The following is a 26632-nucleotide window of genomic DNA, read 5'->3' as shown; positions in this document are numbered from 1 at the left end:
ACCAACAAAAATTGACAAGAACCACGAAAAGTTCTTGTATTTTAAGATAAAATCTTACTCTATTAAGGAAAAAACTTCCAGCTCGCTGAAATATGTTCATTTGCTGAAAACCATCAAAACCACGAAAAGTTCTTGTATTTTAAGATAAAATCTTAGGCTATTAAAGAAAAAACTTCCAGCTCGCTGAAATCTGTTCATTTGCTGAAAACCATCAAAACCACGAAAAGTTCTTGTATTTGAAGATAAAATCTTTTTGCTTTGAAGAAGAAAGATCCAGCTGACTGAAATAAGTTCATTAGATGAAAACCAACAAAAATTGACAAGAACCACGAAAAGTTCTTGTATTTTAAGATAAAATCTTACTCTATGAAGGAAAAAACTTCCAGCTCGCTGAAATATGTTCATTTGCTGAAAACCATCAAAACCACGAAAAGTTCTTGTATTTGAAGATAAAATCTTTTTGCTTTGACGAAGAAAGATCTAGCTGACTGAAATAAGTTCATTAGATGAAAACCAACAAAAATTGACAAGAACCATGAAAAGTTCTTGTATTTTAAGATAAAATCTTACTCTATTCAGGAAAAAACTTCCAGCTCGCTGAAATATGTTCATTTGCTGAAAACCATCAAAACCACGAAAAGTTCTTGTATTTGAAGATAAAATCTTTTTGCTTTGAAGAAGAAAGATCTAGCTGACTGAAATAAGTTCATGAGATGAAAACCAACAAAAATTGACAAGAACCACGAAAAGTTCTTGTATTTTAAGATAAAATCTTACGCTGTTAAAGAAAAAACTCCCAGCTCGCTGAAATATGTTCATTTGCTGAAAACCAACAAAACCACGAAAAGTTCTTGTATTTGAAGATAAAATCTTTTTTCTTTGAAGAAGAAAGATCGAGCTGACTGAAATAAGTTCATCAGATGAAAACCAACAAAAATTGACAAGAACCACGAAAAGTTCTTATATTTTAAGATAAAATCTTAGGCTATTAAAGAAAAAACTTCCAGCTCGCTGAAATCTGTTCATTTGCTGAAAACCATCAAAACCACGAAAAGTTCTTGTATTTGAAGATAAAATCTTTTTGCTTTGAAGAAGAAAGATCTAGCTGACTGAAATAAGTTCATTAGATGAAAACCAACAAAAATTGACAAGAACCACGAAAAGTTCTTGTATTTTAAGATAAAATCTTACTCCATGAAGGAAAAAACTTCCAGCTCGCTGAAATATGTTCATTTGCTGAAAACCATCAAAACCACGAAAAGTTCTTGTATTTGAAGATAAAATCTTTTTGCTTTGACGAAGAAAGATCGAGCTGACTGAAATAAGTTCATTAGATGAAAACCAACAAAAATTGACAAGAACCACGAACAGTTCTTGTATTTTAAGATAAAATCTTAGGCTATTAAAGAAAAAACTTCCAGCTCGCTGAAATCTGTTCATTTGCTGAAAACCATCAAAACCACGAAAAGTTCTTGTATTTGAAGATAAAATCTTTTTTCTTTGAAGAAGAAAGATCTAGCTGACTGAAATAAGTTCATTAGATGAAAACCAACAAAAATTGACAAGAACCACGAAAAGTTCTTGTATTTTAAGATAAAATCTTACTCTATTAAGGAAAAAACTTCCAGCTCGCTGAAATATGTTCATTTGCTGAAAACCATCAAAACCACGAAAAGTTCTTGAACTTGAAGATAAAATCTTTTTGCTTTGAAGAAGAAAGATCTAGCTGACTGAAATAAGTTCATTAGATGAAAACCAACAAAAATTGACAAGAACCACGAAAAGTTCTTGTATTTTAAGATAAAATCTTACTCTGTTAAAGAAAAAACTCCCAGCTCGCTGAAATATGTTCATTTGCTGAAAAACAACAAAACCGCGAAAAGTTCTTGTATTTGAAGAAAAAATCTTTTTGCTTTGAAGAAGAAAGATCTAGCTGACTGAAATAAGTTCATTGGATGAAAACCAACAAAAATTGACAAGAACCACGAAAAGTTCTTGTATTTTGAGATAAAATCTTACTCTATTCAGGAAAAAACTTCCAGCTCGCTGAAATATGTTCATTTGCTGAAAACCATCAAAACCACGAAAAGTTCTTGTATTTGAAGATAAAATCTTTTTGCTTTGAAGAAGAAAGATCCAGCTGACTGAAATAAGTTCATTAGATGAAAACCAACAAAAATTGACAAGAACCACGAAAAGTTCTTGTATTTTAAGATAAAATCTTACGCTGTTAAAGAAAAAACTCCCAGCTCGCTGAAATATGTTCATTTGCTGAAAACCAACAAAACCACGAAAAGTTCTTGTATTTGAAGATAAAATCTTTTTTCTTTGAAGAAGAAAGATCGAGCTGACTGAAATAAGTTCATTAGATGAAAACCAACAAAAATTGACAAGAACCACGAAAAGTTCTTGTATTTTAAGATAAAATCTTACGCTATTAAAGAAAAAACTCCCAGCTCGCTGAAATATGTTCATTTGCTGAAAACCAACAAAACCACGAAAAGTTCTTGTATTTGAAGATAAAATCTTTTTTCTTTGAAGAAGAAAGATCTAGCTGACTGAAATAAGTTCATTAGATGAAAACCAACAAAAATTGACAAGAACCACGAAAAGTTCTTGTATTTTAAGATAAAATCTTACTCTATTAAGGAAAAAACTTCCAGCTCGCTGAAATATGTTCATTTGCTGAAAACCATCAAAACCACGAAAAGTTCTTGAATTTGAAGATAAAATCTTTTTGCTTTGAAGAAGAAAGATCTAGCTGACTGAAATCAGTTCATCAGATGAAAACCAACAAAAATTGACAAGAACCACGAAAAGTTCTTGTATTTTAAGATAAAATCTTACGCTATTAAAGAAAAAACTCCCAGCTCGCTGAAATATGTTCATTTGCTGAAAACCAACAAAACCACGAAAAGTTCTTGTATTTGAAGATAAAATCTTTTTGCTTTGAAGAAGAAAGATCTCGCTGACTGAAATAAGTTCATTAGATGAAAACCATCAAAAATTGACAAGAACCATGAAAAGTTCTTGTATTTTAAGATAAAATCTTACTCTATTCAGGAAAAAACTTCCAGCTCGCTGAAATATGTTCATTTGCTGAAAACCATAAAAACCACGAAAAGTTCTTGTATTTGAAGATAAAATCTTTTTGCTTTGAAGAAGAAAGATCTAGCTGACTGAAATAAGTTCATTAGATGAAAACCAACAAAAATTGACAAGAACCACGAAAAGTTCTTGTATTTTAAGATAAAATCTTACGCTGTTAAAGAAAAAACTCCCAGCTCACTGAAATATGTTCATTTGCTGAAAACCAACAAAACCACGAAAAGTTCTTGTATTTGAAGATAAAATCTTTTTTCTTTGAAGAAGAAAGATCTAGCTGACTGAAATACGTTCATTTGATGAAAACCAACAAAAATTGACAAGAACCACGAAAAGTTCTTGTATTTTAAGATAAAATCTTACTCTATTAAGGAAAAAACTTCCAGCTCGCTGAAATATGTTCATTTGCTGAAAACCATCAAAACCACGAAAAGTTCTTGTATTTGAAGATAAAATCTTTTTGCTTTGAAGAAGAAAGATCCAGCTGACTGAAATAAGTTCATTAGATGAAAACCATCAAAACCACGAAAAGTTCTTGTATTTGAAGATAAAATCTTTTGGCTTTGAAGAAGAAAGATCTCGCTGACTGAAATTAGATGAAAACCAACAAAAATTGACAAGAACCACGAAAAGTTCTTGTATTTTAAGATAAAATCTTACGCTATTAAAGAAAAAACTCCCAGCTCGCTGAAATATGTTAATTTGCTGAAAACCAACAAAACCACGAAAAGTTCTTGTATTTGAAGATAAAATCTTTTTTCTTCGAAGAAGAAAGATCCAGCTGACTGAAATAAGTTCATTAGATGAAAACCAACAAAAATTGACAAGAACCACGAAAAGTTCTTGTATTTTAAGATAAAATCTTAGGCTATTAAAGAAAAAACTTCCAGCTCGCTGAAATCTGTTCATTTGCTGAAAACCATCAAAACCACGAAAAGTTCTTGTATTTGAAGATAAAATCTTTTTGCTTTGAAGAAGAAAGATCTAGCTGACTGAAATAAGTTCATTAGATGAAAACCAACAAAAATTGACAAGAACCACGAAAAGTTCTTGTATTTTAAGATAAAATCTTACTCTATGAAGGAAAAAACTTCCAGCTCACTGAAATATGTTCATTTGCTGAAAACCATCAAAACCACGAAAAGTTCTTGTATTTGAAGATAAAATCTTTTTGCTTTGAAGAAGAAAGATCTAGCTGACTGATATAAGTTCATTAGATGAAAACCAACAAAAATTGACAAGAACCACGAAAAGTTCTTGTATTTTAAGATAAAATCTTACTCTATGAAGGAAAAAACTTCCAGCTCGCTGAAATATGTTCATTTGCTGAAAACCATCAAAACCACGAAAAGTTCTTGTATTTGAAGATAAAATCTTTTTGCTTTGAAGAAGAAAGATCCAGCTGACTGAAATAAGTTCATTAGATGAAAACCAACAAAAATTGACAAGAACCACGAAAAGTTCTTGTATTTTAAGATAAAATCTTACTCTATGAAGGAAAAAACTTCCAGCTCGCTGAAATATGTTCATTTGCTGAAAACCATCAAAACCACGAAAAGTTCTTGTATTTGAAGATAAAATCTTTTTGCTTTGAAGAAGAAAGATCTAGCTGACTGAAATAAGTTCATTCGATGAAAACCAACAAAAATTGACAAGAACCACGAAAAGTTCTTGTATTTTAAGATAAAATCTTACTCTATTAAGGAAAAAACTTCCAGCTCGCTGAAATATGTTCATTTGCTGAAAACCATCAAAACCACGAAAAGTTCTTGTATTTGAAGATAAAATCTTTTTGCTTTGAAGAAGAAAGATCTCGCTGACTGAAATAAGTTCATTAGATGAAAACCAACAAAAATTGACAAGAACCACGAAAGGTTCTTGTATTTTAAGATAAAATCTTAGGCTATTAAAGAAAAAACTTCCAGCTCGCTGAAATCTGTTCATTTGCTGAAAACCATCAAAACCACGAAAAGTTCTTGTATTTGAAGATAAAATCTTTTTGCTTTGAAGAAGAAAGATCTAGCTGACTGAAATAAGTTCATGAGATGAAAACCAACAAAAATTGACAAGAACCACGAAAAGTTCTTGTATTTTAAGATAACATCTGACGCTGTTAAAGAAAAAACTCCCAGCTCGCTGAAATATGTTCATTTGCTGAAAACCAACAAAACCACGAATAGTTCTTGTATTTGAAGATAAAATCTTTTTTCTTTGAAGAAGAAAGATCCAGCTGACTGAAATAAGTTCATTGGATGAAAACCAACAAAAATTGACAAGAACCACGAAAAGTTCTTGTATTTTAAGATAAAATCTTACGCTATTAAAGAAAAAACTCCCAGCTCGCTGAAATATGTTCATTTGCTGAAAACCAACAAAACCACGAAAAGTTCTTGTATTTGAAGATAAAATCTTTTTTCTTTGAAGAAGAAAGATCTAGCTGACTGAAATAAGTTCATTAGATGAAAACCAACAAAAATTGACAAGAACCACGAAAAGTTCTTGTATTTTAAGATAAAATCTTACTCTATTAAGGAAAAAACTTCCAGCTCGCTGAAATATGTTCATTTGCTGAAAACCATCAAAACCACGAAAAGTTCTTGTATTTGAAGATAAAATCTTTTTGCTTTGAAGAAGAAAGATCTAGCTGACTGAAATAAGTTCATTAGATGAAAACCAACAAAAAGTGACAAGAACCACGAAAAGTTCTTGTATTTTAAGATAAAATCTTAGGCTATTAAAGAAAAAACTTCCAGCTCGCTGAAATCTGTTCATTTGCTGAAAACCATCAAAACCACGAAAAGTTCTTGTATTTGAAGATAAAATCTTTTTGCTTTGAAGAAGAAAGATCTAGCTGACTGAAATAAGTTCATTAGATGAAAACCAACAAAAATTGACAAGAACCACGAAAAGTTCTTGTATTTTAAGATAAAATCTTACTCTATGAAGGAAAAAACTTCCAGCTCGCTGAAATATGTTCATTTGCTGAAAACCATCAAAACCACGAAAAGTTCTTGTATTTGAAGATAAAATCTTTTTGCTTTGAAGAAGAAAGATCTAGCTGACTGAAATAAGTTCATTAGATGAAAACCAACAAAAAGTGACAAGAACCACGAAAAGTTCTTGTATTTTAAGATAAAATCTTACTCTATTAAGGAAAAAACTTCCAGCTCGCTGAAATATGTTCATTTGCTGAAAACCATCAAAACCACGAAAAGTTCTTGTATTTGAAGATAAAATCTTTTTTCTTTGAAGAAGAAAGATCTAGCTGACTGAAATAAGTTCATTGGATGAAAACCAACAAAAATTGACAAGAACCACGAAAGGTTCTTGTATTTTAAGATAAAATCTTACGCTATTAAAGAAAAAACTCCCAGCTCGCTGAAATATGTTCATTTGCTGAAAACCAACAAAACCACGAAAAGTTCTTGTATTTGAAGATAAAATCTTTTTTCTTTGAAGAAGAAAGATCGAGATGACTGAAATAAGTTCATTAGATGAAAACCCACAAAAATTGACAAGAACCACGAAAAGTTCTTGTATTTTAAGATAAAATCTTACTCTATTAAGGAAAAAACTTCCAGCTCGCTGAAATATGTTCATTTGCTGAAAACCATCAAAACCACGAAAAGTACTTGAATTTGAAGATAAAATCTTTTTGCTTTGAAGAAGAAAGATCTAGCTGACTGAAATAAGTTCATCAGATGAAAACCAACAAAAATTGACAAGAACCACGAAAAGTTCTTGTATTTTAAGGTAAAATCTTACTCTATTAAGGAAAAAACTTCCAGCTCGCTGAAATATGTTCATTTGCTGAAAACCATCAAAACCACGAAAAGTTCTTGAATTTGAAGATAAAATCTTTTTGCTTTGAAGAAGAAAGATCTAGCTGACTGAAATAAGTTCATTAGATGAAAACCAACAAAAATTGACAAGAACCACGAAAAGTTCTTGTATTTTAAGATAAAATATTAGGCTATTAAAGAAAAAACTTCCAGCTCGCTGAAATATGTTCATTTGCTGAAAACCATCAAAACCACGAAAAGTTCTTGTATTTGAAGATAAAATCTTTTTGCTTTGAAGAAGAAAGATCTAGCTGACTGAAATCAGTTCATTAGATGAAAACCAACAAAAAGTGACAACAACCACGAAAAGTTCTTGTATTTTAAGATAAAATCTTACTCTATTAAGGAAAAAACTTCCAGCTCGCTGAAATATGTTCATTTGCTGAAAACCATCAAAACCACGAAAAGTTCTTGTATTTGAAGATAAAATCTTTTTTCTTTGAAGAAGAAAGATCTAGCTGACTGAAATAAGTTCATTGGATGAAAACCAACAAAAATTGACAAGAACCACGAAAGGTTCTTGTATTTTAAGATAAAATCTTACGCTATTAAAGAAAAAACTCCCAGCTCGCTGAAATATGTTCATTTGCTGAAAACCAACAAAACCACGAAAAGTTCTTGTATTTGAAGATAAAATCTTTTTTCTTTGAAGAAGAAAGATCGAGATGACTGAAATAAGTTCATTAGATGAAAACCAACAAAAATTGACAAGAACCACGAAAAGTTCTTGTATTTTAAGATAAAATCTTACTCTATTAAGGAAAAAACTTCCAGCTCGCTGAAATATGTTCATTTGCTGAAAACCATCAAAACCACGAAAAGTACTTGAATTTGAAGATAAAATCTTTTTGCTTTGAAGAAGAAAGATCTAGCTGACTGAAATAAGTTCATCAGATGAAAACCAACAAAAATTGACAAGAACCACGAAAAGTTCTTGTATTTTAAGATAAAATCTGACGCTGTTAAAGAAAAAACTCCCAGCTCGCTGAAATATGTTCATTTGCTGAAAACCAACAAAACCGAGAAAAGTTCTTGTATTTGAAGATAAAATCTTTTTGCTTTGAAGAAGAAAGATCCAGCTGACTGAAATAAGTTCATGAGATGAAAACCAACAAAAATTGACAAGAACCACGAAAAGTTCTTGTATTTTAAGATAAAATCTGACTCTATTAAGGAAAAAACTTCCAGCTCGCTGAAATATGTTCATTTGCTGAAAAGCATCAAAACCACGAAAAGTTCTTGTATTTGAAGATAAAATCTTTTTGCTTTGAAGAAGAAAGATCTAGCTGACTGAAATAAGTTCATTAGATGAAAACCAACAAAAATTGACAAGAACCACGAAAAGTTCTTGTATTTTAACATAAAATCTTACTCTATTAAGGAAAAAACTTCCAGCTCGCTGAAATATGTTCATTTCCTGAAAACCATCAAAACCACGAAAAGTTCTTGTATTTGAAGATAAAATCTTTTTGCTTTGAAGAAGAAAGATCCAGCTGACTGAAATAAGTTCATTAGATGAAAACCATCAAAACCACGAAAAGTTCTTGTATTTGAAGATAAAATCTTTTTGCTTTGAAGAAGAAAGATCTCGCTGACTGAAATAAGTTCATGAGATGAAAACCAACAAAAATTGACAAGAACCACGAAAAGTTCTTGTATTTTAAGATAAAATCTTAGGCTATTAAAGAAAAAACTTCCAGCTCGCTGAAATCTGTTCATTTGCTGAAAACCATGAAAACCACGAAAAGTTCTTGTATTTGAAGATAAAATCTTTTTGCTTTGAAGAAGAAAGATCTAGCTGACTGAAATAAGTTCATTGGATGAAAACCAACAAAAATTGACAAGAACCACGAAAAGTTCTTGTATTTTAAGATAAAATCTTACTCTATGAAGGAAAAAACTTCCAGCTCGCTGAAATATGTTCATTTGCTGAAAACCATCAAAACCACGAAAAGTTCTTGTATTTGAAGATAAAATCTTTTTGCTTTGAAGAAGAAAGATCTAGCTGACTGAAATAAGTTCATTAGATGAAAACCAACAAAAATTGACAAGAACCACGAAAAGTTCTTGTATTTTAAGATAAAATCTTACTCTATGAAGGAAAAAACTTCCAGCTCGCTGAAATATGTTCATTTGCTGAAAACCATCAAAACCACGAAAAGTTCTTGTATTTGAAGATAAAATCTTTTTGCTTTGAAGAAGAAAGATCCAGCTGACTGAAATAAGTTCATTAGATGAAAACCAACAAAAATTGACAAGAACCACGAAAAGTTCTTGTATTTTAAGACAAAATCTTAGGCTATTAAAGAAAAAACTTCCAGCTCGCTGAAATCTGTTCATTTGCTGAAAACCATCAAAACCACGAAAAGTTCTTGTATTTGAAGATAAAATCTTTTTGCTTTGAAGAAGAAAGATCTAGCTGACTGAAATAAGTTCATTAGATGAAAACCAACAAAAATTGACAAGAACCACGAAAAGTTCTTGTATTTTAAGATAAAATCTTACGCTATTAAAGAAAAAACGCCCAGCTCGCTGAAATATGTTCATTCGCTGAAAACCAACAAAACCACGAAAAGTTCTTGTATTTGAAGATAAAATCTTTTTTCTTTGAAGAAGAAAGATCCAGCTGACTGAAATAAGTTCATTAGATGGAAACCAACAAAAATTGACAAGAACAAGAAAAGTTCTTGTATTTTAAGATAAAATCTTACTCTATTAAGGAAAAAACTTCCAGCTCGCTGAAATATGTTCATTTGCTGAAAACCATCAAAAACACGAAAAGTTCTTGTATTTTAAGATAAAATCTTAGGCTATTAAAGAAAAAACTTCCAGCTCGCTGAAATATGTTCATTTGCTGAAAACCATCAAAACCACGAAAAGTTCTTGTATTTGAAGATAAAATCTTTTTGCTTTGAAGAAGAAAGATCCAGCTGACTGAAATAAGTTCATTAGATGAAAACCAACAAAAATTGACAATAACCACGAAAAGTTCTTGTATTTTAAGATAAAATCTTACTCTATGAAGGAAAAAACTTCCAGCTCGCTGAAATATGTTCATTTGCTGAAAACCATCAAAACCACGAAAAGTTCTTGTATTTGAAGATAAAATCTTTTTGCTTTGACGAAGAAAGATCTAGCTGACTGAAATAAGTTCATTAGATGAAAACCAACAAAAATTGACAAGAACCATGAAAAGTTCTTGTATTTTAAGATAAAATCTTACTCTATTCAGGAAAAAACTTCCAGCTCGCTGAAATATGTTCATTTGCTGAAAACCATCAAAACCACGAAAAGTTCTTGTATTTGAAGATAAAATCTTTTTGCTTTGAAGAAGAAAGATCGAGCTGACTGAAATAAGTTCATTAGATGAAAACCAACAAAAATTGACAAGAACCACGAAAAGTTATTGTATTTTAAGATAAAATCTTAGGCTATTAAAGAAAAAACTTCCAGCTCGCTGAAATCTGTTCATTTGCTGAAAACCATCAAAACCACGAAAAGTTCTTGTATTTGAAGATAAAATCTTTTTTCTTTGAAGAAGAAAGATCTAGCTGACTGAAATAAGTTCATTAGATGAAAACCAACAAAAATTGACAAGAACCACGAAAAGTTCTTGTATTTTAAGATAAAATCTTACTCTATTAAGGAAAAAACTTCCAGCTCGCTGAAATATGTTCATTTGCTGAAAACCATCAAAACCACGAAAAGTTCTTGAATTTGAAGATAAAATCTTTTTGCTTTGAAGAAGAAAGATCTAGCTGACTGAAATAAGTTCATTAGATGAAAACCAACAAAAATTGACAAGAACCACGAAAAGTTCTTGTATTTTAAGATAAAATCTTACTCTGTTAAAGAAAAAACTCCCAGCTCGCTGAAATATGTTCATTTGCTGAAAAACAACAAAACCGAGAAAAGTTCTTGTATTTGAAGATAAAATCTTTTTGCTTTGAAGAAGAAAGATCTCGCTGACTGAAATAAGTTCATGAGATGAAAACCAACAAAAATTGACAAGAACCACGAAAAGTTCTTGTATTTTAACATAAAATCTTACTCGATTAAGGAAAAAACTTCCAGCTCGCTGAAATATGTTCATTTGCTGAAAACCATCAAAACCACGAAAAGTTCTTGTATTTGAAGATAAAATCTTTTTGCTTTGAAGAAGAAAGATCTAGCTGTCTGAAATAAGTTCATTAGATGAAAACCATCAAAACCACGAAAAGTTCTTGTATTTGAAGATAAAATCTTTTTGCTTTGAAGAAGAAAGATCTCGCTGACTGAAATAAGTTCATTAGATGAAAACCAACAAAAATTGACAAGAACCACGAAAAGTTCTTGTATTTTAAGATAAAATCTTCGGCTATTAAAGAAAAAACTTCCAGCTCGCTGAAATATGTTCATTTGCTGAAAACCATCGAAACCACGAAAAGTTCTTGTATTTGAAGATAAAATCTTTTTGCTTTGACGAAGAAAGATCGAGCTGACTGAAATAAGTTCATTAGATGAAAACCAACAAAAATTGACAAGAACCACGAAAAGTTATTGTATTTTAACATAAAATCTTACTCTATTAAGGAAAAAACTTCCAGCTCGCTGAAATATGTTCATTTGCTGAAAACCATCAAAACCACGAAAAGTTCTTGTATTTGAAGATAAAATCTTTTTGCTTTGAAGAAGAAAGATCTAGCTGACTGAAATAAGTTCATTAGATGAAAACCATCAAAACCACGAAAAGTTCTTGTATTTGAAGATAAAATCTTTTTGCTTTGAAGAAGAAAGATCTCGCTGACTGAAATAAGTTCATTAGATGAAAACCAACAAAAATTGACAAGAACCACGAAAAGTTATTGTATTTTAAGATAAAATCTTAGGCTATTAAAGAAAAAACTTCCAGCTCGCTGAAATCTGTTCATTTGCTGAAAACCATCAAAACCACGAAAAGTTCTTGTATTTGAAGATAAAATCTTTTTTCTTTGAAGAAGAAAGATCTAGCTGACTGAAATAAGTTCATTCGATGAAAACCAACAAAAATTGACAAGAACCACGAAAAGTTCTTGTATTTTAAGATAAAATCTTACTCTATTAAGGAAAAAACTTCCAGCTCGCTGAAATATGTTCATTTGCTGAAAACCATCAAAACCACGAAAAGTTCTTGAATTTGAAGATAAAATCTTTTTGCTTTGAAGAAGAAAGATCTAGCTGACTGAAATAAGTTCATGAGATGAAAACCAACAAAAATTGACAAGAACCACGAAAAGTTCTTGTATTTTAAGATAAAATCTTAGGCTATTAAAGAAAAAACTTCCAGCTCGCTGAAATCTGTTCATTTTCTGAAAACCATGAAAACCGCGAAAAGTTCTTGTATTTGAAGATAAAATCTTTTTGCTTTGAAGAAGAAAGATCTAGCTGACTGAAATAAGTTCATTCGATGAAAACCAACAAAAATTGACAAGAACCACGAAAAGTTCTTGTATTTTAAGATAAAATCTTACTCTATGAAGGAAAAAACTTCCAGCTCGCTGAAATATGTTCATTTGCTGAAAACCATCAAAACCACGAAAAGTTCTTGTATTTGAAGATAAAATCTTTTTGCTTTGAAGAAGAAAGATCTAGCTGACTGAAATAAGTTCATTAGATGAAAACCAACAAAAATTGACAAGAACCACGAAAAGTTCTTGTATTTTAAGATAAAATCTTACTCTATGAAGGAAAAAACTTCCAGCTCGCTGAAATATGTTCATTTGCTGAAAACCATCAAAACCACGAAAAGTTCTTGTATTTGAAGATAAAATCTTTTTTCTTTGAAGAAGAAAGATCCAGCTGACTGAAATAAGTTCATTAGATGGAAACCAACAAAAATTGACAAGAACAAGAAAAGTTCTTGTATTTTAAGATAAAATCTTACTCTATTAAGGAAAAAACTTCCAGCTCGCTGAAATATGTTCATTTGCTGAAAACCATCAAAAACACGAAAAGTTCTTGTATTTTAAGATAAAATCTTAGGCTATTAAAGAAAAAACTTCCAGCTCGCTGAAATCTGTTCATTTGCTGAAAACCATCAAAACCACGAAAAGTTCTTGTATTTGAAGATAAAATCTTTTTGCTTTGAAGAAGAAAGATCCAGCTGACTGAAATAAGTTCATTAGATGAAAACCAACAAAAATTGACAATAACCACGAAAAGTTCTTGTATTTTAAGATAAAATCTTGCTCTATGAAGGAAAAAACTTCCAGCTCGCTGAAATATGTTCATTTGCTGAAAACCATCAAAACCACGAAAAGTTCTTGTATTTGAAGATAAAATCTTTTTGCTTTGACGAAGAAAGATCTAGCTGACTGAAATAAGTTCATTAGATGAAAACCAACAAAAATTGACAAGAACCATGAAAAGTTCTTGTATTTTAAGATAAAATCTTACTCTATTCAGGAAAAAACTTCCAGCTCGCTGAAATATGTTCATTTGCTGAAAACCATCAAAACCACGAAAAGTTCTTGTATTTGAAGATAAAATCTTTTTGCTTTGAAGAAGAAAGATCTAGCTGACTGAAATAAGTTCATTAGATGAAAACCAACAAAAATTGACAAGAACCACGAAAAGTTCTTGTATTTTAAGATAAAATCTTACGCTGTTAAAGAAAAAACTCCCAGCTCGCTGAAATATGTTCATTTGCTGAAAACCAACAAAACCACGAAAAGTTCTTGTATTTGAAGATAAAATCTTTTTTCTTTGAAGAAGAAAGATCTAGCTGACTGAAATAAGTTCATTAGATGAAAACCAACAAAAATTGACAAGAACCACGAAAAGTTCTTGTATTTTAAGATAAAATCTTACTCTATGAAGGAAAAAACTTCCAGCTCGCTGAAATATGTTCATTTGCTGAAAACCATCAAAACCACGAAAAGTTCTTGTATTTGAAGATAAAATCTTTTTGCTTTGACGAAGAAAGATCGAGCTGACTGAAATAAGTTCATTAGATGAAAACCAACAAAAATTGACAAGAACCACGAAAAGTTATTGTATTTTAAGATAAAATCTTAGGCTATTAAAGAAAAAACTTCCAGCTCGCTGAAATCTGTTCATTTGCTGAAAACCATGAAAACCACGAAAAGTTCTTGTATTTGAAGATAAAATCTTTTTTCTTTGAAGAAGAAAGATCTAGCTGACTGAAATAAGTTCATTAGATGAAAACCAACAAAAATTGACAAGAACCACGAAAAGTTCTTGTATTTTAAGATAAAATCTTACTCTATTAAGGAAAAAACTTCCAGCTCGCTGAAATATGTTCATTTGCTGAAAACCATCAAAACCACGAAAAGTTCTTGAATTTGAAGATAAAATCTTTTTGCTTTGAAGAAGAAAGATCTAGCTGACTGAAATAAGTTCATTAGATGAAAACCAACAAAAATTGACAAGAACCACGAAAAGTTCTTGTATTTTAAGATAAAATCTTACTCTGTTAAACAAAAAACTCCCAGCTCGCTGAAATATGTTCATTTGCTGAAAAACAACAAAACCGAGAAAAGTTCTTGTATTTGAAGATAAAATCTTTTTGCTTTGAAGAAGAAAGATCTAGCTGACTGAAATAAGTTCATTGGATGAAAACCAACAAAAATTGACAAGAACCACGAAAAGTTCTTGTATTTTAAGATAAAATCTTACGCTATTAAAGAAAAAAATCCCAGCTCGCTGAAATATGTTCATTTGCTGAAAATCAACAAAACCACGAAAAGTTCTTGTATTTGAAGATAAAATCTTTTTGCTTTGAAGAAGAAAGATCTAGCTGACTGAAATAAGTTCATTAGATGAAAACCAACAAAAATTGACAAGAACCATGAAAAGTTCTTGTATTTTAAGATCAAATCTTACTCGATTCAGGAAAAAACTTCCAGCTCGCTGAAATATGTTCATTTGCTGAAAACCATCAAAACCACGAAAAGTTCTTGTATTTGAAGATAAAATCTTTTTGCTTTGAAGAAGAAAGATCTCGCTGACTGAAATAAGTTCATGAGATGAAAACCAACAAAAATTGACAAGAACCACGAAAAGTTCTTGTATTTTAACATAAAATCTTACTCTATTAAGGAAAAAACTTCCAGCTCGCTGAAATATGTTCATTTGCTGAAAACCATCAAAAACACGAAAAGTTCTTGTATTTGAAGATAAAATCTTTTTGCTTTGAAGAAGAAAGATCTAGCTGTCTGAAATAAGTTCATTAGATGAAAACCATCAAAACCACGAAAAGTTCTTGTATTTGAAGATAAAATCTTTTTGCTTTGAAGAAGAAAGATCTCGCTGACTGAAATAAGTTCATTAGATGAAAACCAACAAAAATTGACAAGAACCACGAAAAGTTCTTGTATTTTAAGATAAAATCTTCGGCTATTGAAGAAAAAACTTCCAGCTCGCTGAAATATGTTCATTTGCTGAAAACCATCAAAACCACGAAAAGTTCTTGTATTTGAAGATAAAATCTTTTTGCTTTGACGAAGAAAGATCGAGCTGACTGAAATAAGTTCATTAGATGAAAACCAACAAAAATTGACAAGAACCACGAAAAGTTCTTGTATTTTAACATAAAATCTTACTCTATTAAGGAAAAAACTTCCAGCTCGCTGAAATATGTTCATTTGCTGAAAACCATCAAAACCACGAAAAGTTCTTGTATTTGAAGATAAAATCTTTTTGCTTTGAAGAAGAAAGATCTAGCTGACTGAAATAAGTTCATTAGATGAAAACCATCAAAACCACGAAAAGTTCTTGTATTTGAAGATAAAATCTTTTTGCTTTGAAGAAGAAAGATCTCGCTGACTGAAATAAGTTCATTAGATGAGAAACAACAAAAATTGACAAGAACCACGAAAAGTTATTGTATTTTAAGATAAAATCTTAGGCTATTAAAGAAAAAACTTCCAGCTCGCTGAAATCTGTTCATTTGCTGAAAACCATCAAAACCACGAAAAGTTCTTGTATTTGAAGATAAAATCTTTTTTCTTTGAAGAAGAAAGATCTAGCTGACTGAAATAAGTTCATTCGATGAAAACCAACAAAAATTGACAAGAACCACGAAAAGTTCTTGTATTTTAAGATAAAATCTTACTCTATTAAGGAAAAAACTTCCAGCTCGCTGAAATATGTTCATTTGCTGAAAACCATCAAAACCACGAAAAGTTCTTGAATTTGAAGATAAAATCTTTTTGCTTTGAAGAAGAAAGATCTAGCTGACTGAAATAAGTTCATTAGATGAAAACCAACAAAAATTGACAAGAACCACGAAAAGTTCTTGTATTTTAAGATAAAATCTTACTCTTTTAAAGAAAAAACTCCCAGCTCGCTGAAATATGTTCATTTGCTGAAAAACAACAAAACCGAGAAAAGTTCTTGTATTTGAAGATAAAATCTTTTTGCTTTGAAGAAGAAAGATCTAGCTGACTGAAATAAGTTCATTGGATGAAAACCAACAAAAATTGACAAGAACCACGAAAAGTTCTTGTATTTTAAGATAAAATCTTACGCTATTAAAGAAAAAACTCCCAGCTCGCTGAAATATGTTCATTTGCTGAAAACCAACAAAACCACGAAAAGTTCTTGTATTTGAAGATAAAATCTTTTTGCTTTGAAGAAGAAAGATCTAGCTGACTGAAATAAGTTCATTAGATGAAAACCAACAAAAATTGACAAGAACCATGAAAAGTTCTTGTATTTTAAGATAAAATCTTACTCTATTCAGGAAAAAACTTCCAGCTCGCTGAAATATGTTCATTTGCTGAAAACCATCAAAACCACGAAAAGTTCTTGTATTTGAAGATAAAATCTTTTTGCTTTGAAGAAGAAAGATCTAGCTGACTGAAATAAGTTCATTAGATGAAAACCAACAAAAATTGACAAGAACCACGAAAAGTTCTTGTATTTTAAGATAAAATCTTACTCTATTAAGGAAAAAACTTCCAGCTCGCTGAAATATGTTCATTTGCTGAAAACCATCAAAACCACGAAAAGTTCTTGTATTTGAAGATAAAATCTTTTTGCTTTGAAGAAGAAAGATCTAGCTGACTGAAATAAGTTCATTAGATGAAAACCATCAAAACCACGAAAAGTTCTTGTATTTGAAGATAAAATCTTTTTGCTTTGAAGAAGAAAGATCTCGCTGACTGAAATAAGTTCATTAGATGAAAACCAACAAAAATTGACAAGAACCACGAAAAGTTCTTGTATTTTAAGATAAAATCTTAGGCTATTAAAGAAAAAACTTCCAGCTCGCTGAAATCTGTTCATTTGCTGAAAACCATCAAAACCACGAAAAGTTCTTGTATTTGAAGATAAAATCTTTTTGCTTTGAAGAAGAAAGATCTAGCTGACTGAAATAAGTTCATTAGATGAAAACCAACAAAAATTGACAAGAACCATGAAAAGTTCTTGTATTTTAAGATAAAATCTTACTCTATTCAGGAAAAAACTTCCAGCTCGCTGAAATATGTTCATTTGCTGAAAACCATCAAAACCACGAAAAGTTCTTGTATTTGAAGATAAAATCTTTTTGCTTTGAAGAAGAAAGATCTAGCTGACTGAAATAAGTTCATGAGATGAAAACCAACAAAAATTGACAAGAACCACGAAAAGTTCTTGTATTTTAAGATAAAATCTTACGCTGTTAAAGAAAAAACTCCCAGCTCGCTGAAATATGTTCATTTGCTGAAAACCATCAAAACCACGAAAAGTTCTTGTATTTGAAGATAAAATCTTTTTGCTTTGAAGAAGAAAGATCTAGCTGACTGAAATAAGTTCATTAGATGAAAACCAACAAAAATTGACAAGAACCACGAAAAGTTCTTGTATTTTAACATAAAATCTTACTCTATTAAGGAAAAAACTTCCAGCTCGCTGAAATATGTTCATTTGCTGAAAACCATCAAAACCACGAAAAGTTCTTGTATTTGAAGATAAAATCTTTTTGCTTTGAAGAAGAAAGATCTAGCTGACTGAAATAAGTTCATTAGATGAAAACCATCAAAACCACGAAAAGTTCTTGTATTTGAAGATAAAATCTTTTTGCTTTGAAGAAGAAAGATCTCGCTGACTGAAATAAGTTCATTAGATGAAAACCAACAAAAATTGACAAGAACCACGAAAAGTTCTTGTATTTTAAGATAAAATCTGAGGCTATTAAAGAAAAAACTTCCAGCTCGCTGAAATCTGTTCATTTGCTGAAAACCATCAAAACCACGAAAAGTTCTTGTATTTGAAGATAAAATCTTTTTGCTTTGAAGAAGAAAGATCTAGCTGACTGAAATAAGTTCATTAGATGAAAACCAACAAAAATTGACAAGAACCACGAAAAGTTCTTGTATTTTAAGATAAAATCTTACTCTATGAAGGAAAAAACTTCCAGCTCGCTGAAATATGTTCATTTGCTGAAAACCATCAAAACCACGAAAAGTTCTTGTATTTGAAGATAAAATCTTTTTGCTTTGAAGAAGAAAGATCTAGCTGACTGAAATAAGTTCATTAGATGAAAACCAACAAAAATTGACAAGAACCACGAAAAGTTCTTGTATTTTAAGATAAAATCTTACTCTATGAAGGAAAAAACTTCCAGCTCGCTGAAATATGTTCATTTGCTGAAAACCATCAAAACCACGAAAAGTTCTTGTATTTGAAGATAAAATCTTTTTGCTTTGAAGAAGAAAGATCCAGCTGACTGAAATAAGTTCATTAGATGAAAACCAACAAAAATTGACAAGAACCACGAAAAGTTCTTGTATTTTAAGATAAAATCTTAGGCTATTAAAGAAAAAACTTCCAGCTCGCTGAAATCTGTTCATTTGCTGAAAACCATCAAAACCACGAAAAGTTCTTGTATTTGAAGATAAAATCTTTTTGCTTTGAAGAAGAAAGATCTAGCTGACTGAAATAAGTTCATTAGATGAAAACCAACAAAAATTGACAAGAACCACGAAAAGTTCTTGTATTTTAAGATAAAATCTTACGCTATGAAAGAAAAAACGCCCAGCTCGCTGAAATATGTTCATTTGCTGAAAACCAACAAAACCACGAAAAGTTCTTGTATTTGAAGATAAAATCTTTTTTCTTTGAAGAAGAAAGATCCAGCTGACTGAAATAAGTTCATTAGATGGAAACCAACAAAAATTGACAAGAACAAGAAAAGTTCTTGTATTTTAAGATAAAATCTTACTCTATTAAGGAAAAAACTTCCAGCTCGCTGAAATATGTTCATTTGCTGAAAACCATCAAAACCACGAAAAGTTCTTGTATTTTAAGATAAAATCTGAGGCAATTAAAGAAAAAACTTCCAGCTCGCTGAAATCTGTTCATTTGCTGAAAACCATCAAAACCACGAAAAGTTCTTGTATTTGAAGATAAAATCTTTTTGCTTTGAAGAAGAAAGATCCAGCTGACTGAAATAAGTTCATTAGATGAAAACCAACAAAAATTGACAATAACCACGAAAAGTTCTTGTATTTTAAGATAAAATCTTACTCTATGAAGGAAAAAACTTCCAGCTCGCTGAAATATGTTCATTTGCTGAAAACCATCAAAACCACGAAAAGTTCTTGTATTTGAAGATAAAATCTTTTTGCTTTGACGAAGAAAGATCTAGCTGACTGAAATAAGTTCATTAGATGAAAACCAACAAAAATTGACAAGAACCATGAAAAGTTCTTGTATTTTAAGATAAAATCTTACTCTATTCAGGAAAAAACTTCCAGCTCGCTGAAATATGTTCATTTGCTGAAAACCATCAAAACCACGAAAAGTTCTTCTATTTGAAGATAAAATCTTTTTGCTTTGAAGAAGAAAGATCTAGCTGACTGAAATAAGTTCATTAGATGAAAACCATCAAAACCACGAAAAGTTCTTGTATTTGAAGATAAAATCTTTTTGCTTTGAAGAAGAAAGATCTCGCTGACTGAAATAAGTTCATTAGATGAAAACCAACAAAAATTGACAAGAACCACGAAAAGTTCTTGTATTTTAAGATAAAATCTTAGGCTATTAAAGAAAAAACTTCCAGCTCGCTGAAATCTGTTCATTTGCTGAAAACCATCAAAACCACGAAAAGTTCTTGTATTTGAAGATAAAATCTTTTTGCTTTGAAGAAGAAAGATCTAGCTGACTGAAATAAGTTCATTAGATGAAAACCAACAAAAATTGACAAGAACCACGAAAAGTTCTTGTATTTTAAGATAAAATCTTACGCTATGAAAGAAAAAACGCCCAGCTCGCTGAAATATGTTCATTTGCTGAAAACCAACAAAACCACGAAAAGTTCTTGTATTTGAAGATAAAATCTTTTTTCTTTGAAGAAGAAAGATCCAGCTGACTGAAATAAGTTCATTAGATGGAAACCAACAAAAATTGACAAGAACAAGAAAAGTTCTTGTATTTTAAGATAAAATCTTACTCTATTAAGGAAAAAACTTCCAGCTCGCTGAAATATGTTCATTTGCTGAAAACCATCAAAACCACGAAAAGTTCTTGTATTTTAAGATAAAATCTGAGGCAATTAAAGAAAAAACTTCCAGCTCGCTGAAATCTGTTCATTTGCTGAAAACCATCAAAACCACGAAAAGTTCTTGTATTTGAAGATAAAATCTTTTTGCTTTGAAGAAGAAAGATCCAGCTGACTGAAATAAGTTCATTAGATGAAAACCAACAAAAATTGACAATAACCACGAAAAGTTCTTGTATTTTAAGATAAAATCTTACTCTATGAAGGAAAAAACTTCCAGCTCGCTGAAATATGTTCATTTGCTGAAAACCATCAAAACCACGAAAAGTTCTTGTATTTGAAGATAAAATCTTTTTGCTTTGAAGAAGAAAGATCTAGCTGACTGAAATAAGTTCATTAGATGAAAACCAACAAAAATTGACAAGAACCATGAAAAGTTCTTGTATTTTAAGATAAAATCTTACTCTATTCAGGAAAAAACTTCCAGCTCGCTGAAATATGTTCATTTGCTGAAAACCATCAAAACCACGAAAAGTTCTTCTATTTGAAGATAAAATCTTTTTGCTTTGAAGAAGAAAGATCTAGCTGACTGAAACAAGTTCATTAGATGAAAACCAACAAAAATTGACAAGAACCACGAAAAGTTCTTGTATTTTAAGATAAAATCTTACGCTGTTAAAGAAAAAACTCCCAGCTCGCTGAAATATGTTCATTTGCTGAAAACCAACAAAACCACGAAAAGTTCTTGTATTTGAAGATAAAATCTTTTTTCTTTGAAGAAGAAAGATCGAGCTGACTGAAATAAGTTCATTAGATGAAAACCAACAAAAATTGACAAGAACCACGAAAAGTTCTTGTATTTTAAGATAAAATCTTACTCTATGAAGGAAAAAACTTCCAGCTCGCTGAAATATGTTCATTTGCTGAAAACCATCAAAACCACGAAAAGTTCTTGTATTTGAAGATAAAATCTTTTTGCTTTGACGAAGAAAGATCGAGCTGACTGAAATAAGTTCATTAGATGAAAACCAACAAAAATTGACAAGAACCACGAAAAGTTATTGTATTTTAAGATAAAATCTTAGGCTATTAAAGAAAAAACTTCCAGCTCGCTGAAATCTGTTCATTTGCTGAAAACCATCAAAACCACGAAAAGTTCTTGTATTTGAAGATAAAATCTTTTTTCTTTGAAGAAGAAAGATCTAGCTGACTGAAATAAGTTCATTAGATGAAAACCAACAAAAATTGACAAGAACCACGAAATGTTCTTGTATTTTAAGATAAAATCTGACTCTATTAAGGAAAAAACTTCCAGCTCGCTGAAATATGTTCATTTGCTGAAAACCATCAAAACCACGAAAAGTTCTTGAATTTGAAGATAAAATCTTTTTGCTTTGAAGAAGAAAGATCTAGCTGACTGAAATAAGTTCATTAGATGAAAACCAACAAAAATTGACAAGAACCACGAAAAGTTCTTGTATTTTAAGATAAAATCTTACTCTGTTAAAGAAAAAACTCCCAGCTCGCTGAAATATGTTCATTTGCTGAAAAACATCAAAACCGAGAAAAGTTCTTGTATTTGAAGATAAAATCTTTTTGCTTTGAAGAAGAAAGATCTAGCTGACTGAAATAAGTTCATTGGATGAAAACCAACAAAAATTGACAAGAACCACGAAAAGTTCTTGTATTTTAAGATAAAATCTTACGCTATTAAAGAAAAAACTCCCAGCTCGCTGAAATAGGTTCATTTGCTGAAAACCAACAAAACCACGAAAAGTTCTTGTATTTGAAGATAAAATCTTTTTGCTTTGAAGAAGAAAGATCTAGCTGACTGAAATAAGTTCATCAGATGAAAACCAACAAAAATTGACAAGAACCATGAAAAGATCTTGTATTTTAAGATAAAATCTTACTCTATTCAGGAAAAAACTTCCAGCTCGCTGAAATATGTTCATTTGCTGAAAACCATCAAAACCACGAAAAGTTCTTGTATTTGAAGATAAAATCTTTTTGCTTTGAAGAAGAAAGATCTAGCTGACTGAAATAAGTTCATTAGATGAAAACCAACAAAAATTGACAAGAACCACGAAAAGTTCTTGTATTTTAAGATAAAATCTTACTCTATTAAGGAAAAAACTTCCAGCTCGCTGAAATATGTTCATTTGCTGAAAACCATCAAAACCACGAAAAGTTCTTGTATTTGAAGATAAAATCTTTTTGCTTTGAAGAAGAAAGATCTCGCTGACTGAAATAAGTTCATTTGATGAAAACCAACAAAAATTGACAAGAACCACGAAAAGTTCTTGTATTTTAAGATAAAATCTTACTCTATGAAGGAAAAAACTTCCAGCTCGCTGAAATATGTTCATTTGCTGAAAACCATCAAAACCACGAAAAGTTCTTGTATTTGAAGATAAAATCTTTTTGCTTTGAAGAAGAAAGATCTAGCTGACTGAAATAAGTTCATTAGATGAAAACCATCAAAACCACGAAAAGTTCTTGTATTTGAAGATAAAATCTTTTTGCTTTGAAGAAGAAAGATCTCGCTGACTGAAATAAGTTCATTGGATGAAAACCAACAAAAATTGACAAGAACCACGAAAAGTTCTTGTATTTTAAGATAAAATCTTACTCTATTAAGGAAAAAACTTCCAGCTCGCTGAAATATGTTCATTTGCTGAAAACCATCAAAACCACGAAAAGTTCTTGAATTTGAAGATAAAATCTTTTTGCTTTGAAGAAGAAAGATCTAGCTGACTGAAATAAGTTCATTAGATGAAAACCAACAAAAATTGACAAGAACCACGAAAAGTTCTTGTATTTTAAGATAAAATCTTACTCTGTTAAAGAAAAAACTCCCAGCTCGCTGAAATATGTTCATTTGCTGAAAAACAACAAAACCGAGAAAAGTTCTTGTATTTGAAGATAAAATCTTTTTTCTTTGAAGAAGAAAGATCTAGCTGACTGAAATAAGTTCATTAGATGAAAACCAACAAAAATTGACAAGAACCACGAAAAGTTCTTGTATTTTAAGATAAAATCTTACTCTATTAAGGAAAAAACTTCCAGCTCGCTGAAATATGTTCATTTGCTGAAAACCATCAAAACCACGAAAAGTTCTTGAATTTGAAGATAAAATCTTTTTTCTTTGAAGAAGAAAGATCTAGCTGACTGAAATAAGTTCATTAGATGAAAACCAACAAAAATTGACAAGAACCACGAAAAGTTCTTGTATTTTAAGATAAAATCTTACTCTGTTAAAGAAAAAACTCCCAGCTCGCTGAAATATGTTCATTTGCTGAAAAACAACAAAACCGAGAAAAGTTCTTGTATTTGAAGATAAAATCTTTTTGCTTTGAAGAAGAAAGATCTAGCTGACTGAAATAAGTTCATTGGATGAAAACCAACAAAAATTGACAAGAACCACGAAAAGTTCTTGTATTTTAAGATAAAATCTTACTCTATTCAGGAAAAAACTTCCAGCTCGCTGAAATATGTTCATTTGCTGAAAACCATCAAAACCACGAAAAGTTCTTGTATTTGAAGATAAAATCTTTTTGCTTTGAAGAAGAAAGATCTAGCTGACTGAAATAAGTTCATTAGATGAAAACCAACAAAAATTGACAAGAACCACGAAAAGTTCTTGTATTTTAAGATAAAATCTTACTCTATTGAGGAAAAAACTTCCAGCTCGCTGAAATATGTTCATTTGCTGAAAACCATCAAAACCACGAAAAGTTCTTGTATTTGAAGATAAAATCTTTTTGCTTTGAAGAAGAAAGATCTCGCTGACTGAAATAAGTTCATTAGATGAAAACCAACAAAAATTGACAAGAACCACGAAAAGTTCTTGTATTTTAACATAAAATCTTACTCTATTAAGGAAAAAACTTCCAGCTCGCTGAAATATGTTCATTTGCTGAAAACCATCAAAACCACGAAAAGTTCTTGTATTTGAAGATAAAATCTTTTTGCTTTGAAGAAGAAAGATCTAGCTGACTGAAATAAGTTCATTAGATGAAAACCATCAAAACCACGAAAAGTTCTTGTATTTGAAGATAAAATCTTTTTGCTTTGAAGAAGAAAGATCTCGCTGACTGAAATAAGTTCATTAGATGAAAACCAACAAAAATTGACAAGAACCACGAAAAGTTCTTGTATTTTAAGATAAAATCTTACGCTATTAAAGAAAAAACTCCCAGCTCGCTGAAATATGTTAATTTGCTGAAAACCAACAAAACCACGAAAAGTTCTTGTATTTGAAGATAAAATCTTTTTGCTTTGACGAAGAAAGATCGAGCTGACTGAAATAAGTTCATTAGATGAAAACCAACAAAGATTGACAAGAACCACGAAAAGTTATTGTATTTTAAGATAAAATCTTAGGCTATTAAAGAAAAAACTTCCAGCTCGCTGAAATCTGTTCATTTGCTGAAAACCATCAAAACCACGAAAAGTTCTTGTATTTGAAGATAAAATCTTTTTTCTTTGAAGAAGAAAGATCTAGCTGACTGAAATAAGTTCATTAGATGAAAACCAACAAAAATTGACAAGAACCACGAAAAGTTCTTGTATTTTAAGATAAAATCTTACTCTATTAAGGAAAAAACTTCCAGCTCGCTGAAATATGTTCATTTGCTGAAAACCATCAAAACCACGAAAAGTTCTTGAATTTGAAGATAAAATCTTTTTGCTTTGAAGAAGAAAGATCTAGCTGACTGAAATAAGTTCATTAGATGAAAACCAACAAAAATTGACAAGAACCACGAAAAGTTCTTGTATTTTAAGATAAAATCTTAGGCTATTAAAGAAAAAACTTCCAGCTCGCTGAAATCTGTTCATTTGCTGAAAACCATCAAAACCACGAAAAGTTCTTGTATTTGAAGATAAAATCTTTTTGCTTTGAAGAAGAAAGATCCAGCTGACTGAAATAAGTTCATTAGATGAAAACCAACAAAAATTGACAAGAACCACGAAAAGTTCTTGTATTTTAACATAAAATCTTATTCTATTAAGGAAAAAACTTCCAGCTCGCTGAAATATGTTCATTTGCTGAAAACCATCAAAACCACGAAAAGTTCTTGTATTTGAAGATAAAATCTTTTTGCTTTGAAGAAGAAAGATCTAGCTGACTGAAATAAGTTCATTAGATGAAAACCATCAAAACCACGAAAAGTTCTTGTGTTTGAAGATAAAATCTTTTTGCTTTGAAGAAGAAAGATCTCGCTGACTGAAATAAGTTCATTCGATGAAAACCAACAAAAATTGACAAGAACCACGAAAAGTTCTTGTATTTTAAGATAAAATCTTACGCTATTAAAGAAAAAACTCCCAGCTCGCTGAAATAGGTTAATTTGCTGAAAACCAACAAAACCACGAAAAGTTCTTGTATTTGAAGATAAAATCTTTTTTTCTTTGAAGAAGAAAGATCTAGCTGACTGAAATAAGTTCATTGGATGAAAACCAACAAAGATTGACAAGAACCACGAAAAGTTCTTGTATTGTAAGATAAAATCTTACTCTATTAAAGAAAAAACTTCCAGCTCGCTGAAATATGTTCATTTGCTGAAAACCATCAAAACCACGAAAAGTTCTTGTATTTGAAGATAAAATCTTTTTGCTTTGAAGAAGAAAGATCTGGCTGACTGAAATAAGTTCATTAGATGAAAACCAACAAAAATTGACAAGAACCACGAAAAGTTCTTGTATTTTAACATAAAATCTTACTCTATTAAGTAAAAAACTTCCAGCTCGCTGAAATATGTTCATTTGCTGAAAACCATCAAAACCACGAAAAGTTCTTGTATTTGAAGATAAAATCTTTTTGCTTTGAAGAAGAAAGATCTAGCTGACTGAAATAAGTTCATTAGATGAAAACCATCAAAACCACGAAAAGTTCTTGTATTTGAAGATAAAATCTTTTTGCTTTGAAGAAGAAAGATCTCGCTGACTGAAATAAGTTCATTAGATGAAAACCAACAAAAATTGACAAGAACCACGAAAAGTTCTTGTATTTTAAGATACAATCTTCCGCTATTAAAGAAAAAACTCCCAGCTCGCTGAAATAGGTTAATTTGCTGAAAACCAACAAAACCACGAAAAGTTCTTGTATTTGAAGATAAAATCTTTTTTCTTTGAAGAAGAAAGAGCCAGCTGACTGAAATAAGTTCATTAGATGAAAACCAACAAAAATTGACAAGAACCACGAAAAGTTCTTGTA

The sequence above is a fragment of the Heptranchias perlo genome, chromosome 5 (assembly GCF_035084215.1).
Source record: "Heptranchias perlo isolate sHepPer1 chromosome 5, sHepPer1.hap1, whole genome shotgun sequence".
NCBI classification, from domain to species: Eukaryota; Metazoa; Chordata; class Chondrichthyes; order Hexanchiformes; family Hexanchidae; genus Heptranchias; species Heptranchias perlo.
Note: the sequence above shows the minus strand (reverse complement) of the source record.